Consider the following 18,627-nt stretch of genomic DNA (forward strand, 5'->3'; position numbering starts at 1 on the left):
CAAGATGCACGCACTCAAAACTCTCCTTAGCATGGAGAACATCGATATCTGTGCAGTAACAGAAACCTGGTTCAGTGCTCCCGAGAGCACCCCAGCACTACCAGGTTATACCTCATACCATGCTTTTCAGCCCCAAAACTTGGACCGAACCACAAAAGGAGGGGGAGAATCGATATTCCTCAAAGATACCCACACCTCCAGGTTGGTGGCAAAGCACGAAGCATCAGAGACTATCCATGTGCAACTAACAGTGAGTAAAACTGCCTTCCAGTTTATAGCCTGCTACAGACCACCCTCCCAAACCCAGGAACCCCACTCGGCCTTCCTGAGAACACTGGAAAATATGAAGGTCTCTCCAAACACCATTATATTGGGCGACTTCAACTACCCAAACATAGACTAGGAGCATTACTCTAGCTCCAACACCCTAGCCCAAAGTTTCCTAGAATTTATAAACTCAAATGCTATGGAACAACTTGTTACCACTCTCACAAGAGGGGAAAACATACTGGACCTGATCATCACCAACATGGGGACTCTATGCTCCAGACCAGAAGTGTATCCCTCACTGGTAAGATCAGACCATAAACTAATCTCACTGGATATTCACATCCCGACCCCACCCCCTGCCCAGAAAACCACAGAGAAAAACTTCTCTAAAGCAAATTTCACACTCCTCAAAACTGAGGTGGAATCCTTCAAAGCCCCCCGGCCTGTGGAAAATACGGCCCAGACCGCAGAATCCTTTATAAACACATTCTATGAACACCTTCAGGAATGCATGGATCATCGATCCCAAATAAAACCAAGACCCAATCCTCCAAAGGCAGGCGTCCTGTCTGGTGGACCCCAGCCATAAACAAACTATACAATAGAAGGAGGAAGCTCCTAAATGATAGAGCACTATCCCAAAAGGGAAGGCATCACTGATCAGTATTAGCAAAAACTACGGGCACATAAAATTGTCTAAGGCCAGCTTCGAGAGAAAAATTGCACAGGACACTAAGGATAATCACAAGGCTTTCTTTAGTTATGTTAGGAACCTGGGTGGTAATTCCCAGATATGCTCAGAATTAGTCCAAAATGACAAAAAATATACGAACCCACAGACATTGCCAACATCCTAGCTGACAGGTTCAGCGCAAACCTCTCCCTCCCCACCAAAGGGCAAATATCTAACCCAGCAGAGTGCTGCCCCTGACATCTCAGATGCTCAGGTAAGAGCCACCCTCTCCAAAGCAAAACCACAGCATCAATGGGACCAGCCGGTGTCCCGGGCTGCGTCCTACATGAACTCCAAGAAGAGCTAAACCCAAACATAAAACTACTGTTCAATCTCAGCCTTACTACAGGATATGTGCCCAAAGAGTGGCGTACAGCAACAGTGGTCCCTCTCCATAAAGGTGGTGCCTCAACGGATCCTGGAAACTATCGCCCCATAAGCCTGAATAGCTTGGTCTGCAAAGCTATGGAAAGGATCATCATGGACCTCATAAATAAAGATATTGGGGACCTACAAACACTGGATCCTACCCAGTTCGGCTTTGTTAAGGGCAGATCCTGCCTCTTAAACCTGGTTGATTTCTTTGAAACAGTCACCAAGGCCATTGACGAGGGAAGGTGGTCCACACAGCCTACCTGGACCTCAAAAGCCTTCGATACAATACCCCACTCGGGCATTATAGATAAGCTCACCAGCTTAAATATAAACCCCTATATCACTAGATGGATTGCAAACTGGCTCAAGGACAGAACCCACATGGTTAGAATTGCTGGAGCCATGTCAGACTCCAAACCAGTTACAAGTGGTGTCCCACAAGGCTCAGTCTTGGGACCTCTCTTGTTCGGTATACATTTCTCGGAGGTACAGGCCAACACGGAAGGACTGTGGCTGACCAAGTTCGCAGATGACTGCAAACTGGGCGCCATAATCGACTCTCCATCCAACACAAGCATCCCCCAAAAGGGCCTCATAGAAACAGACAACTGGTGCCAGAGCCATGGCCTCAAGCTAAATGCCAAATAGTCATCCCCTTTGGCAAAAACAAAGTGCCCACAAATTACCACATAGGTGGTAATCCATTAAGTACAGAAGAAGTAATTAGGGACCTGGGGACCCAAGTTGATAGCAATCTCTCATTTGACAACCACGTGGCCAAAGTGGTTAGAAAAACATTTTATATAGCCCACCTAATCATGAAGGGATTCACATCTAGATCAGAGGATGACATCGTGCCTCTTTACTCATCCCTCATCAGGCCCATAATTGAGTACAATGCCCCTTTTGGGATGTACCTTACCAGACACCTGCAGCAACTGGAAAGACCCCAAAAGTACCTCACCAAGAGGATCAAAGGGCTCAAACAGATGCCATATGCTGCCCGGTTAAAGAAACTCCAGCTCTACTCAGTGGCATACCACCTGCTCAGAGGCGATCTGTGCCTGATGTATAAAGCCATGTCCAACCCGGAATTAATGGACATGCTGCATCTCAGAAAATCCAAATCCCATCGAGTTACGCACTCAAGAGACTTGAACCTCAGCACTGAAATAAATAGGGCATGCTGGAGGGACAGATTCATAACCCAGAGGCTCCCTTCACTCTGGAATAAAATCCCAGTCCAGGTTAGGCAGAGTCCCTCATTGACTCTCTTCAAGAGGAATCTTGATGAGTGGATGGGAGATCGTAGGTTTACCCCGGGTATCACTTCTGTGTCACTGTTAGACAGAGGCACAGTATACTAACCTCGAAAAAGGGCATAGCAAAATAAATTTAAAATGGGTGGCAAAAGCCAAACACATTCTGGCTAGGCTTATAAATGCCCTAGGGCAGATAGCCTAGTATGAACCTATGAACCTATGAACCTATAATCATTATATATGATTTCATATAGGCATTTTGTAAGTTTAGGTATTTCTTTAAATGAAGAATTGCTAATTATTTTGCATAAGTCTTGCAAGTACGTGAGAATGCTTTGCATAGTTAGCCAATCTTATTGTGGAATTTTGTATGTTGTTTCTATTGTTTGCATATCCAGAACTTTTAGTCCCTTGATACACTGAAACCAACAAACAAATCCTTTCTGTTCCCATGAATTAATTATTTCTCTGTATATTTTATTTGGATAGCTCTTTGTAACTATGAATGGTGTTAAAAGATCAAACCAGATTTTTAAATCTATATTTGTATTAATAATTTTCCTAAATGAGTCTATGTAATAATTTATCATATGAGTTTTAGTAAGCTTAGTTATGTTACATTGCATACTAATACATAATATGTGCCATGGCAAATTGTTTTTATCTGTTATTTGAAATTTCATTTGTAAATCAAATTCATTTATTGATATTACAGTTAGTAATTCTTTCCAATTCGCAGAATAATTTGGATTTATCCAATATGAGACTGTTTTAGATATTGATGCTTTTATATATGTTTCTATATCAGGAAAGTTTAATCCTTCCTGTTTCCATGGTCTGATATGATGTATTAAAGCTATTCTGTTTCTTTTGGGAAACCGTAAACATTTTATTAGACATGAGTTTATTTCTTTGAGTATAATCCTTTCTGGTAACAGTTGTATTGCCAAAGCTATATATAAAATCTTCGGTAGTAAAACCATTTTTATTAACTGTAGTCTATCTTCAAATGTTAATATTATTTTGTTCTACTTTTCCACAGTGATTTTAATTGTATTGATGATATTATTGTAGTTTTTTAGACTAATTCACTATTATCCTTGCATAACTCAATTCCTAGATATTTTAAGGTAGGTTCTTGTTTCCCTATAATGTGATTCCCCTTCGTCTGCATTTCTTTATTTTTTTTTTATTTAAAAATAAAAATTTTGATTTTGATTTATTGAAATGGAGTCCTGAAGTCCTGTAAAATGTGTCAATTAAAATATCTAATTCTTCTAATGTCTCTTTTGTACTGGATAATGTTAATAATATGTCATCAGCAAAGAGCATTACTTTAGAATTGTATTGTTCATAAACATCTACTCCTTTGATTTTTGTATTGTTACGTACTGAATCTGCCAATATTTCAATAGCCAAAGCAAACAGAATCGGTGACATGAGACATCCTTGTTTAGTACCCTTTGTTATATGTATAGATTCAGAGATGAAAGGACCTAGCTTAACATATGCTAAATTATTTGTATATATATTCTTTAATAGATGAAAAAGGAAGGAGAAATTCAAATAACACCAGAATTTTGAATAAATACTCCCAATTTAGAGAATTAAAGCCTTTCTCTATATCTAAGCCAATTATGAGTGTTTCTTTATTTTCTTTATTAACATAATCTATAAGAGAAATTATCCTTTTAATATTGTCATGTGTGAGTCTATAATATATAAATCCAATTTGATTATTTATTGTTTTGCATAGTGGTATTTTCATTTTGTTAGCTAATATTGTCATAAATATATTATAGACATTATTTAATAATGATATAGGTCTATATGAGGTACAGAGGTTTGGGGATTTGTTTTCCTTTAGGATTGGTGTCATTAAGGAATATCTCCCAGAGGGTGGTATTAAATGTTGTGATTGAATTTCTAATAGAATTTTATGGAAGAGGGATAGTATCTTTGAAGGAAAAAGTTTATATATTTCCATAATTATTCCCTCTCTACCTGGAGCTTTATTATTTTTACCTTCTTTTATTGTATCTGTAATTTTTTTGTAGGATATGGGTACTTGCAGATCTAGTTTTAATTTTTCTGGTATTGTTTTATATTAGAACATTTTTCATTTAGATTTAATTGATCAATATGTATATTTTCTTTTTGGAAATGTTCCATACAGTGATTTCTATAGGCATCAAGAAAGTCACCTATATCTGAGACATTTTTCCCTTTCTTTTCATGGAGATATTAGCTGTTGACTGTATTTTGATTCTTGTGGATAAATTATGTAGATATTTGGGAGAAGTGGCCAGAGTATTAATTTTTAGTTTTTTCTAAAGCTAAACTAGCTTTATGTGTTAGAATGTCATTGTATTTATTGTTTAATGCATCTACTTTCTTTTTCATCTCCAAAAGATTTTGATTTTTTTCAGCTTTTACTGACAAAAGTTTAGATTGTAGATCTAATAATTCGAAATCCCATTCTCTGATTTTTTTTATACCAAGTTAGGGCTTTATCATATATGTAAACTTTCAATGAGTCCCATATCATTATTTTATTTATCTCTGTGGTGTAATTAATATCTAAGAAGAACTGTAATATATATGCTGGAACTCTGGAGTTAAAGATTAATGGTTTGTACCCATTTTGGAGTTTTAGTATCAATGAACTGTGGTCTGAAAAGGGGCAGGGAGTGATCTAGAAATTAATGATTTAAAGTGTAAGTCATGGGTAGCAAATATTTTATCTATTCTAGTTTGGGTACCAAATCTGTGATCTTGATGGGAAAACAACAAAGATTTATCTTCTTTAAATTTGAAAGTATCTACAAGATGAAATGATTCTACCCACTCATTTAAAGCTTTTGATACAGCAGATGTACACAGTGATCTTTTATTTGTAGTTTCAGAAATATCAAATATACAGTTAAAATCTCCCCCTAATATTAAGTTGCCTTTATAATTATTGGAAATGAAATCCAAGTGTTTTTAACAGTTCCTGGTCCAATGCCTGGGAACCAGTAGAGACTGGCTAGGGTCCATACTCTGTTATTATATTTAACTGCCATAAGGCCTTCTTTATCTTCATACTTATAAATAATTTCTGGGTTAATCACATTTGTTTTCCATAAAATTGTTACCCCTTTTGTCTTTGTCTTATAAGTGGATTGTGCCAATATCATATATTCCTTAGGATTCCATTTGTAATTGTCATTTGTTTTAAAATTAGTTTCTTGAAGGAAGACAATTTGTGCTTTGTTCAATTTTAAAAATTTCAGTAGATTTGATCTCCTGCTAGGATTGTTTAAGCTGTTGGTATTTAAATAATAAAGTTAAATCCATCTTAGATTATTTAGACTAAGTATTTTTTTGTTTTATTGCAACTATTAAACATTTTATTCTGATAACTATAAAGTATATGTTTGAGCTTTTAAAGGAAATTATCAGTTTTATACTTTGAGTGTTTACCAACAAAGTAATGTTTTGGTCAGGCATACTAAAATGTTTTTGTGAAATAAATTTAAATTAATAAATGTTAACAAAACTGATTCCTAATCTGATGGATAAACCCAAGTCCATCAGATTATCACTCATACCTTGACAATCCAGAACATCTGAGATCCATAAATTGAATTATACAGAGAATATTTGCAATAGGAATAAGCAATATTTATATTATTTTAAACAGGTACAGTACTATTGTAGATTAGACAGAATTCTAATACAATATAAATACCTACTTATTGTATAAGCAATTAATATTTACATGAAAGACAGATGACAAGCAATTCCATCAGAGTAAAGTATGATGTATCACATATAAAACATCAGTAAAAGATTATAGCACACAGTTATTTAACATATTCACCCTTATTGATGAAATCTTTCAAAACATATTAATTAATATAAATAGATGGTAATAATATTTATACCTAATGTTTATAATACAATGTACTTTACTGGATATATCAGAAGTTATATTTCACTCTTTGACAGCATTTAAGTAATCACTTTGTTTGTTGCTAACTTACTTAAAGCATCAAGTTTGTTTTATGTAAACACTGATGAAAGTTAGTGCATTTTAATTGTCAGTGTATCCCTCTTCGCCCATTTCCTACACATAAGGATTTTCATATCTGTCATTTCTTATTATAAAATGAGTGAAATTATAGGTTTAAAACAACAAAGTCACTTATTGTGATTAACAATTACAAGTTCCCTTTCCATATTCAGAAATTGCCATTTTATGGCATATAGTGAACGTTTTTTAGATTTAAATGGCAGCATTCTATTTTGTATAATCAGCAAAGGTTAAACTGAGTGATTATTGTCAATTTAATACTATTTGTTCAGAATGTGATTGTTACATTCTGTGACATTCCTAATTCAGGCTTCTATAGTTTCCCTTGAACAACTTTGTCAGTTTGATGTCATGTATAAAACATTAGTTACCTTACCTTAGCAACTACTTAAGTATTATGTATGGTCAAGATGTGTTACAAAACCACAATTCAAGTTAAAGCAATTATTTATGACTTGTTATGCACATTTACTTATATGAGAAAATCATCATGCTTCCCCTTGATGTTCAATATAGTGTATGTCATTTATGACAAGTTAAAACAGTAGTGTTATTATACTCAAGTCCATGTTATTAAACCGAGTGTCTATTGTCAATTTAATACCATTTGTTCAGAATATGATTGTTACATTCTGTGACATTTCAAGTTCAGGCTTCTATTGTTTCTCTTGAACAACTTTGTCAGTTTGATGTCATGTATAAAAAAAGAAGTTATGTACTCACCATAACGTTCCATGTTAGTAGTCCATATTGCCCTTCATTCTTACATATGGGTTCGCAGCCGATCCTTGGCTCCGACTTGGCCGATTACAAAGCTCGAAGTCTCTCAGTTGGCTCGTGGCAACATAGGTATCCCATAGTGCACTTGTAAGAATCCCCAGATCTTGTTTGCTGCTATCTAAAAAAGTGATAGAAGGTATTTCCACAAGGAACAACAAAGATGAAAGGTCTCTACCCTACAAAAGATAAATACTATCTTGTCTCCAGATCCTCCAAGGATACATGGATGGGGGTAGGTGGGTGGGTTCGTAAGAATGAAAGGCGAGATGGACTACAAACATGGAACATTATAGTGAGTACATAACTTCTGTATGTTCTGTAGTCCTATCTCGCCTTCATTCTTACATATGGGACAGCATTCCTAGCAACTTTTCCTCGGGTGGCTCACAGGAATACACTCCTAAGAACCATGGAACCAAAGGAGGTTCTTCCCCTTGAGGCCAAATCCAATTTGTAATGAGTAATAAAGGTATGAGAGGGGTAGCCCAAGTTGCTGCTGCACATATACTGTCAACTGGGACTCTGGCTTGAAAGGCAGCAGATGTGGATACAGATCTGGTAGAATGATTCTTAATTTTAAAAGAAAGTTCCTTGCCATTGGAAGAGTAAATAAACGAAATACAATTTGAAATCCAATTAGATAATGTAATCTTAGACACTGGCATATATTTTTTTGTCTCAGAAAAAGATACAATTAGTCTGATCTTCTAAGCTCCTTGGTTCTATGTAGATAGAACCTTAACTGTCTGTGAACATCAAGTTGATGAAACGTATATTCTGCACTGACTGAATGATTAGGAAAGAAAACTGGCAGTTCGATAGTTTGATTCAAATTAAATTGAGAGCAAACCTTGGGGATGAAGGACAGATTTGTATGAAGGGAAACTCTGTCTCTATGAAAGATCAAATAAGGACATTTAACTGACCGTGCTTGTAACTCTGACACTCTTCTGGCGGATGTAACAGCTACTAGAAAAATGGACTTCCATGAAAGGAACTTCAATTCACAAGTAAGTGTGGGTTCAAAGGGCGTGGAAGTAAGTTTGGACAGAATGAAATTTAGATCCCAAGGAGATATAGGTTCATGAAAGGGAGGTCTCAACAAAGTAGTGCCTTTTAGGAAAGATTTACACAATCTTTGAGCCATAAGATTAGGTTCATGTTGTCCCAAATGAAAACTGGAGATTGCTGTCAATTGAACTTTGATTGTAGCAGCAGCTGATCCTTGATGAAAAAGTTCAGTTAGGAATTCTAACACCAAAGGAATGGAGGCTGTATAAGGATCTTTGTTTTTTGTCATTTGCCCAAATAGAAAATCTCTTCCATTTGCTAGCATATAATTTTCTCGAAGAAGGCTTGTGGGAAGACATGAGGATATGAGTAACTGCAGGTGAGAAATCATGAAGCCTGACTAGGGATGGAAGTGGAGCAGCCACGCTGTCAAGTTGAGGGTGTGGAGGCAGGGATGGAAGGTGCCTGACATGTGTGTTAGAAGGTCTGGTACTGGGTCCAGAGTCCATGGATCGTCCAGAAGGTGAGGCCCGAGAAAGGGGAACCAAATCTGATGAGGCCAGTAAGGAGTAATAACAATCATTCTGCTTCCCAAGGTCTTTGCTTTCTGGATCATTTTCGATATCAGCGAAAAGGGAGGGAATGCATAAAGAAGTCCCGGGGGCCAACTGTGAACAAGTGTGTCTCTCGGTGTCTCCCCCGGGGGGGGGGGTAAGGGAGAAGTAGCTGCTGCATTTGTTGTTGATTGGACTAGCAAAAAGATCGCAGCAAGGCTGTGCCCATTTGCAGAAAATCTGTTCCGAGACTTTCTGATTCAGAGACCACTCATGAGGCATCAAGATTGCCCTGCTAAGCTTGTCGGCTATCACATTAGTTGTCCCCGGGATATGCGTTGCAACTAGAAAGCATTGGGAAGATATCGCCCACTGCCAAACATGAAGAGCCTCTCGACATAGGGATAGGATCTGGTTCCTCCTTGTTTGTTTATATACCATACCACTGACATATTGTCTGATTGGATTGCTTTTGTCCGTAGAAGACAAAAGTCGTAAAGTGCTTGCCATGCTAGTAGCACTGCTGTCATCTCTAGGACACTGATATGCAAGTGAGCCTCATGATCTTACCATGTGCCTTGGACAGTCCTGCCTAGATAATGCCCCCCCACCCTCTCTGGGAAGCATCCATGGTCACAGTAGCAATGGGTTGGCGAGGAATGAAAAGTGTTCCTATCGCTAGTTGATTGGTCTGAATCCACCAACAAAGGTTCTTTTTGCAAGATTCCGTTATCAAAATAGGATGAGACAGAGGCAGATGTTGAACAGACCACTGGGAAAAGAGTAGCCATTGAAAGATTCTCATATGTAGTCTGGCTAGTGGACCTAGAGTTATAGTAGAGTCCATGGTTCCTAAAAGTTTGAGCACTGTCTTGGCTTTGATTCTGTGTTGGGGAAGTAGACTGTATATCTGTTGTCTCAGATTTTGCATTCTGTCTGCAGGAAGACGAGCCGCCATGGTGACCGTGTCTATTTCTGCACCTATAAAAGTCACACATTGAGAGGGCGACAAGGCATACTTTTCCCAATTTATCATAATCCCTAGCTGAGGGCAGAGTTGGATGGTTGAATTCCTGGCTTGTAGAAGTAGGTGCCTGGTGGTGGCAGTCAAAAGCCAGTCTTCCAGGTACAGAAACACTTGGAATCCAAGATGTCTCAAGTGAGCTGTCACTTCCTCCATGCAGTTGGTAAACACCCTGGGGTTTGTGGTGAGACCAAAGGGCAGAACACGAAATTGGTAATGACTGGCTCCCAGCTGGAAACACAAATGACTCCTCGATGCTCTGTCCATTTTTATGTGGTAGTATGCATCTTGGAGGTCTATGGAACACATCCAATTGTCTTTCCCTAACAGAGGGAGTATAGACTGCAGTGTTACCATTCGGAACTTGGACTTCTTCACTGATTCATTTAATTTGCTGAGATCCAAAATGGGCCTCCAGTCCCCTGTTCGTTTTGGCACTAAAAAGAATCTGGAGTAAGTTCCGAATCCTATCTGGTCTGCGGGGACAGTTTGGATGACTCTCTTTTGAAGCAACTTTTGAACTTTTATAGTTGCTTGATCCCTGTGATTGGGTGGAACATCTGGGATTTTCTTGGTGGTATGAGGTGGAAAAGAGAAGTTCATGGAGTATCTTCTGGAAATTATTCTTTGTACCCACTTTTCTTGGGTGATGTCATGCCAGGCTTCTGGATACAAAGATAATTTGCAGACTTTGGATCCAACCCAGTTTGGCTTTGTCAAAGGCAGATCATGCCATTTAAACTTGGTTGACTTTTTCGAAACAGTCACCAAAGCCATTGATGAGGGAAAGGCAGTCCATACAGCCTACCTCAATCTGGCGAAAGCCTTCGATACAATACCCCACTCGGGTATCATTGAAAAACTCATCAGCTTAAATGTTAACCCATACATCACAAGATGGGTTGCAAACTGGCTGAGTGACAGAACCCACAGGGTCAGAGTTGCTGGCGCCATGTCAGACTCAAAGCCTGTCACAAGTGGTGTCCCACAGGGCTCAGTCCTGGGCCCACTCTTGTTTGGCATCTACTTTTCCAAAGTACAAGCAAACACAGGAGGGTTATGGCTGGCAAAGTTTGCAGATGACTGCAAACTGGGCGCCGTAGTCGAAAACACATCTGACACAGATATCCTTCAAAAGGGTCTCACAGAAACGGATAACTGGTGCCAGAGCCATGGCCTAAAGTTAAATGCCAAAAAATGCATAGTCATACCCTTCGGGAAAAACAAGGTTACCCCTAGCTACCATATAGGTGGCAATCCACTGAGCACAGAAGAAGTTATCAGGGACCTGGGGACCCAGGTTGACAGTAGCCTGTCATTCGACACCCATGTAGCTAAAGTAGTTAGGAAGACCTTCTACATTGCCCACCTTATCATGAAGAGATTCACATCTAGATCAAGGGAGGTCATAGTTTCCCTATACTCATCACTCATCAGACCAATGATTGTGTACAATGCCCCATTCGGAATGTATCTGACCCGACACTTGCAGCAGCTGGAGAGGCCACAAAAGTTCCTCACCAAAAGGATAAAGGGTCTGAAAAATCTGTCCTATGCTGCCCGACTGAAAGAACTTCAGCTCTATTCAGTAAACGCTTTCAGCTTGCTCAGAGGTGACCTGTGCCTGACATACAAGGCCATGTCAAACCCAGATTTGATGAATATGCTTCACCTCAAAAAATCTAGATCCGTCAGAGCCACAAGGGCGGGAGACTTAAACCTCAACACGGCTATTAATAGGACGTGCTGGAGGGATAGATTCATCACCCAAAGACTCCCTATGCTATGGAACAAAATCCCGGTATATGTGAGGCAGAGCACCTCGCTGGCCTTGTTCAAGAGAAATCTTGACCAATGGATGGGAGATCGCAGATATAAACCAGGGTTTACCTCAGTGTCACTGCTCGACAGTGGCACAGCAAAATAATGGGTATAGTTCCCCATACTAAAGGGGTGGCGTAAGCCACAAAACTATGGGCTAGGCTTGTAAATGCCCTCGGGCAGATAGCCTAGTATGAACCTATGAACCTATGAACCTATAAATGACCCCTGACTGGCTCCAAAGAAGCGCAGTCAGGCCCCACTTCAGGAGCGCTGATAGGGACATCCACGAAAGGAATCGCGGCCACTCTGGTTTTGCGGACCCCCCCTGCCTCTAGGGTGACATCTACCATTACTTCCTCCTCCTCTGTCTCTGAAGGAGGAATCACCCTGTGTATCTGGGAAAAATCTCTGAGATTTCTTGAACCACTTTTTCCACCTCTCTGACCCTTAGAGTATTGTCTAGAAGGGATGGAAAAACGTACTCCCACAGCAAAGAGAGATTTCCCTTCCTGCTCGCACCTGGTGAGTGTATCTTTTACCTTTGGTCCAAACAGAGAGGAACCGTCAAAGGGGGCATTGGTAAAAGTAGATTTGAAGGGCTCTGCAAAGTTACATAAACGCATCCAGGAGTGTCTCCTAAGGGAAACATCTGAAACTGTTGCTCTACTTGCTCCATCTGCTGCATAGGATATCAGCCTCATGGAGGAGTTAACAATGGAGTTTAAGGTGGACAACTGAGCAGTAACCATCTCAGGGACTCCTTCAGCTAATGTATCTTGGAGAGAATCTTCTAGCTACTTTAGGAGATCTCTTTGAAGCCTAGCAAAATGGGTGAGGTAATTCAGCGATCTGAGTGTAAATGCAGCTGAAGAGAAGCTACGCTTCCCGTATCTATCCATCGTTTGAGACTCCTTGGTCGGTGGATGGATAGATGAAGGAGTCTCTGCTAGCTCTTTCTTTGTGGCTGCTGCCACCACCATGGCATCGGCAGGCACACCTTTAGTCAAAAAGTCTTTCTCTTTGGGGGCTGAAAGAAATTTGTTGGGCCTTCTGGGGATTGGTTCCATGGAATCACGAGTTTCCCACACCTTTCGACTAACTATGTCCAAGAGCTCATTGAAAGGTGGAGACACCCAAGAGGCTGAAGGTTGAGACCCGAAAGCCTTCAGGTACACTGACTGACAGAAGGGGTGATAGTGGGCCAGCCGCCTCACTGTTTCAGGATCTCTAGGATATCTACAAAGAAGATATCATCAGAGGACGACCTAATAGACCCTTCTGACTCCTCAAGGTCAGTGTCAGAGGTGATGGCCTCATCAGAGGAGTCTAGATGCTTCCTCTTGCAAGTGGGGCAAGAGAGGGGGCTCCTCAGAAGGGTATTCTGGGGAGGTCTTGGAAGACTGGGGGCCACCCAACGGGGGCTCCTGAGGCTGCGGTTCTCTGCTGCCAAGAGAGAGAGATGGTGCTGAGACAGAGGTCAGAGCTTGAGGGGGAAGAGCATCGGTACCCATGTGCAGAGCTGAAGACCTAGACAGCATGCTCCTCATCATCTCAAATGCAGATCTCTCTGGCTCCGAGGACAGTCCTGGTTCCGAGGAAGCAAAAGTAGCCCTCGGCTCCAAAGCGATCGGCTCCAAGACAAATGTAGGATCTGAGCTCAGCCTAGCCAATGCATAAAGAGGTAGGCTCAGAACCGAAGAAGTCCAGGTCCAAGCATCCCTGTCATGGCCGACTGGTAAGTTTCGGCTCCTATACACCAAGGACAGCGCTGAAGGTGTCGGAGCAGAAGTCGGCTCCAAGACAGACATGAGAGGTGCTGGGACCGAGGGTTCCACAACAAGTGGCACCAATAGCTCTGGCTCCGAAGTACCAACATGGCTCGGAGGAGGAATAGCAACAGGGAGTATGGCATTAGACGGCTCTGGAACTGACTGGGTTAGAGCCAGCAACAAATTAGCTAGCGCCGATGCCTTCAAGAGTCTAAGCACTACTCTCTCTACATCCTCTTCAGAAAGACTCTTGGAGAATCTGGAAAATAAGGTAGGTGACCTAGATCTCTGCAAAATGGGAGATCTGAGAGTTGGGGAGACCGGCAATAATTCTCTAGACCGGCCCCGAGGTAAATGTTCAGTAGTTGGCTCCAAATAACTTGGGGCCAACACTGGAGTGTCGATATCGATAACCTCGACCAGCTCCGAGGACAGTGGAGCCGAAGAGGTAGAAGATTAGTCCAATTTTGAGATTTTCTGAGGAGGTCCAGATAAAATATTCGGTGTTGGAGAAAGTCTCTTGACTGACTTGACCTTCTCTTTTTTTGAAGAAGGAGATCTGGAATGCAAAGATGAAGAGCTGGCTAAATCCTCCTCAAAGGAAGGCTTAAGGAGATCTTTCAGAATCAATTTGTTCTTTCTTTCCTGGAGAACTCGAGAAGTGAAGGAGTGACAGAAAGAACATGTTTCCTGGAGATGTATGGCACCGAGACAGTAAACACAATTACTATGTCCGTCAGTTATTGACATTTTTTGAGGGCATTTGAGACACTTTTTAAAACCCGAAGGTTTATGATCCTTAGACTCCTTAGACATGTTTGCACTAACACAAAAACGAGAGAAAAGCAGATAGAGAGGACAAGGTCCTCTAACTAAAATGGGCCTAGCCCTACAAGAATCATACTGCACACAAGGTGAAAACAACAGAGGACTAGGTCTTCTAACTTAAACGGGCCTAGCCTGCTCAAGAACAACACACAAGATGAGCAAAAAACAGAGGACTAGGTCCTCTAACTTAAACGGGCCTAGCCCTGCTGAGGAAACAACACCAGAAAAGGTTAATAGAGGACTAGGTCCTCTAACTTAAAAGGACCTAGCCGTAAACAGAGAAGAAGCTACCAAACAATGCAAAAAATTCAACAACACGCTAACTACCAGCTAATAAGAATTAGTAAAAGACACTGCACACAGCTATCAATTATAGCACTATTCTAGTGTAAAATACAATATTAGAATAGGTCCTAACCCAAACATGGACCTGCTCTAAGATATGTAAATATAGTAAAAAACTAGCACACAAGAAATGGATACCACTCAGGGACAAAAAGGTCCTGCTTAAGCAATGGCCAACAAGTTTTCAATAACAACTTCACAAATTTTGAAAAACACACTACTATTTTCTATCTATAATAACTACGACTAAGCTATATAAACTAAGCTAATACTATTATGACAAAAATATCACTATGAACAATAATAATGAAGAAAAATCCAACTTAGCCATGGCCAAAAAAGAGAGCACTTCTGAACTCGTAGACACGGCAAACAAGATCTGGTGTTTCTTACTAGTGCACTAAAGGATACCTACCTTGCCACGAGCCAATTGAGAGACTTTGAGCTTTGTAATCGGCAGAGTCAGAGCCGAGGATCGGCTCCGAACTCATATGTAAGAATGAAGGTGGGATAGGACTACAGAACATCATTAGTTACCTTGGTAACCACTTAAGTATTATATATGGTCAAGATGGGTTACATAAACTACAATTCAAGTTAAAGCAATTACATGACTTGTTATGCATATTTACTTATATAACAAAATCAGCATGCTTCCCCTTGATGTTCAATGTAGTGTATGTCATTTATGGGAATTGTTATGGCTAGGCTTGTATAGGCCCTAGGGTCGATAGCCTAGTACCAACCTATGAACCTATAACAAGTTAAGACAGTAGTGTTATTATACACAAGCCCATGTTATTAAATCCTGTCTTTAATATCTAAATTCAGCAGACTGTTTCATCTTATATGATGATTATATATTTTATGTCTAGATTTACTTAAATCATACATTGCATAACTATTGTGTGTGTGTTTTTTTTTTTGGATGTTACTTAGTTATTTGAGAGAACACAAGCTGTAATGTTCATTTTTATCCTTAGCTCCTTCCAATCATTTTTATACAGTCCATAGACTTTAAATTATGGGACCCTTCTAGTTTCTTATTTGTTATAAGTATATTTCCATCCTTTCATACACACATATCAGTACTTCAAGCACGGGCAACAATGCCCATCCAGTTTTGCCAGAATACCATTCACTAGTTCATGTGGTATGTTTCCAGGCTGTTCTTAAAATATTGAAACCAATATTTGTCCTGTTCCATTTTACCAGCCTGTTCCATGCAGTGGCTACACTACTCTGCCAGTGAACCACTCAACACACCTTCCATTCCCACAAATATTTCCTCAAAGTAAATCTGATGACTCTCTAGCACTTCCTGGCAACCCCAAACACCTCTAGAATCAGCTATCCCCATATGCCCAACACGTCCAAGCTAGCTCACCTCACAGACCACTGCAAAGGGTACTGCACAAGACCAAGTGCTCTTAGTCTTTTACAATAACTCAGACTTCCACTCTTATGTAAGTCCTTAATGTGTTCGGACCAAAATACATTTTAAATATAAAATTGCTCTTAATTTTTTTTTTTATCAAGAATCAACTTAATGAGCTAAACGAAGCGAAGTGTTGGGAGACCATCAATATGTGTACATGTGGTTTAAAACAGCCCTTTTATTTTATATATATATATATATATATATATATATATATATATATATATTTTTTTTTTTTTTTTTAACCAAAATGTCATTGCCGAGAATCATCTCAGAGGCTCCTCAGAGCAGTTAAGCATTATCATCACTCTGTCTCTGTTACCACAGCAACCTGGGAGCATCTGTTTCTGTTAGTGTGTCTGTGTACTGCATACCAGAGGTTTGTGATGCACCTGAAGCAAAGCTTCACTTCACTGCAATTTCAAGCCTAAATTCCCTCCCTTTCAGTGAGGCAGCAGCCAGGAAAAGAACAGAGAGCAAACAGATAAAAAAACCCCCAAAAAAACAAAAAAAATCCTCCCAACAAGCCGCCACAACAAGAGACAACACACTCCTCCAGCCCTCCCACCTCTCACTCAGCAGACGTACAAACAAACCATTCTCTGCCAAAATATCCCAAATTACAGTTCTATCCACCACCTTCCAGGCTAAAACAGCAAATGTCTCTTCTTACTACACAAGCATTAGTAAACCTCAATAACAAGCCGCAACTCACAGCTTCCGGCAGACATAAACGGCAACATATAACAGCTGCCAGACACAGTTGCATCCACATACACCATGTCAGGCTTAATCAAACAGCACTTGAAGCTATGATACCTGCCATAATTGATATTAATTATGATTAGACAGAATAATAATGACATTTTTACTACCTGCCAGACACGGCTGCATCCACGCACACCATATCAGGACTGATCAAATAACACTTGAAACTATGATACCTGCCATAATTGATATTAACTATGTTTAGACAGAATAATAATGACATTTGTACTAGCTGCCAGACAGAGCTGCATCCACGCACAACATATCAGGATTGATCAATCAGCACTCGTAACTGTGATACCTGCCATAATTGATATTAACTATTTTTAGACAGAATAATGATGACATTTGTACTAAGAGATTGCTACTATTATTTAACCAGGATATACATGACATTTCTTAATCATACTTTAACTGAAGAAGGCATTAGTCTCCATGACAGCATATTTTTTCAAAACACTCTACTGTTACTGCTATTATTTATAATGTTAATTTGTTACATTTGAGCCTGAACTCTGATGAATGGTACCTTGTTGAATTAGTTAATTAATTACTTAATTTATTATAAATAAAATTAATGAAAAATGAACAAGATAAGTATTCACTGAGTTTAAGTAGGGGAATAAAAACTTTTATGTACCTTGTCACCACAATAAACAGAACATGCTGGAGGGATAGATTTCTGTCCCAGAGACTTCCCCATACTCTGGAACAGACTACATATGTCAAACGGAGCTCCTCATTAGCACTCTTCAAGAAAAATCTTGATGATTGAATGGGAAATAGGAAATTCACCCCGGGGATTACTTCTGTGGCTCTGCTTGACATGGGCACAGGAAAATAATTTTCTTGGGTGGAGAAAGCAGGGTACCTTTTTGGCTAGGGTTATATAGGCCCTAGGGCCAATAGCCTAGTACCTACCTAAGAACCTATGTTTATATTATATGTTGCTTTGTTTGGCTTATATATAATGTAAATAGTAACCATCTTGACCTACCTTTGTTTGTGAAGAATTATTGGACTCTGAACATTTTGAATAAATCATTTCAGTTTTTTAGTTGTTTAAGAATCCCTCTTTTTTTAAATAAAAACAGATGACAAGTGATGTTCCATATCAGTTGATACTTTTAGAATTGTAGTTGTAAGAGTTCTTTTTTTGGGACTGCTATCTTGGAATCATTATTTTTGTTTCTTCTTTCTAGCATCAGTCCAAGGATTTGTTTCTTTTATTCTTTTAAGAGTAGGGGCCATCCATTCCATTTCTTCTGGGACAGACACCATGTTGTTGTTTTTGAGGAATATAGTAGCTTCTTCTAAGTCATTAAAGGTACTCACCTCATTGGGAAGAAGTATTTTTATCTTGGCTGGAAAGGCCAGCTGTGCTTTAATGTTGTTTTGTTTCAACAGTTTTATTATTGGCCAGACCTTTTTCCTTTGTTCTAGTATTCTGTAAGAATAATCATTGTCAAACATTATCAGGCTTTGATTTTATTTTAAGGGTGATTTTCTCCAAGCAGATTTTAATATTAGTTCCTTGTCCAGAAATGAAAGAAATTGTATAACTATGG

This window comes from Protopterus annectens, chromosome 7.part0 (assembly GCF_019279795.1).
Source record: "Protopterus annectens isolate FY-2018-M chromosome 7.part0, PAN1.0, whole genome shotgun sequence".
NCBI classification, from domain to species: domain Eukaryota; kingdom Metazoa; phylum Chordata; order Ceratodontiformes; family Protopteridae; genus Protopterus; species Protopterus annectens.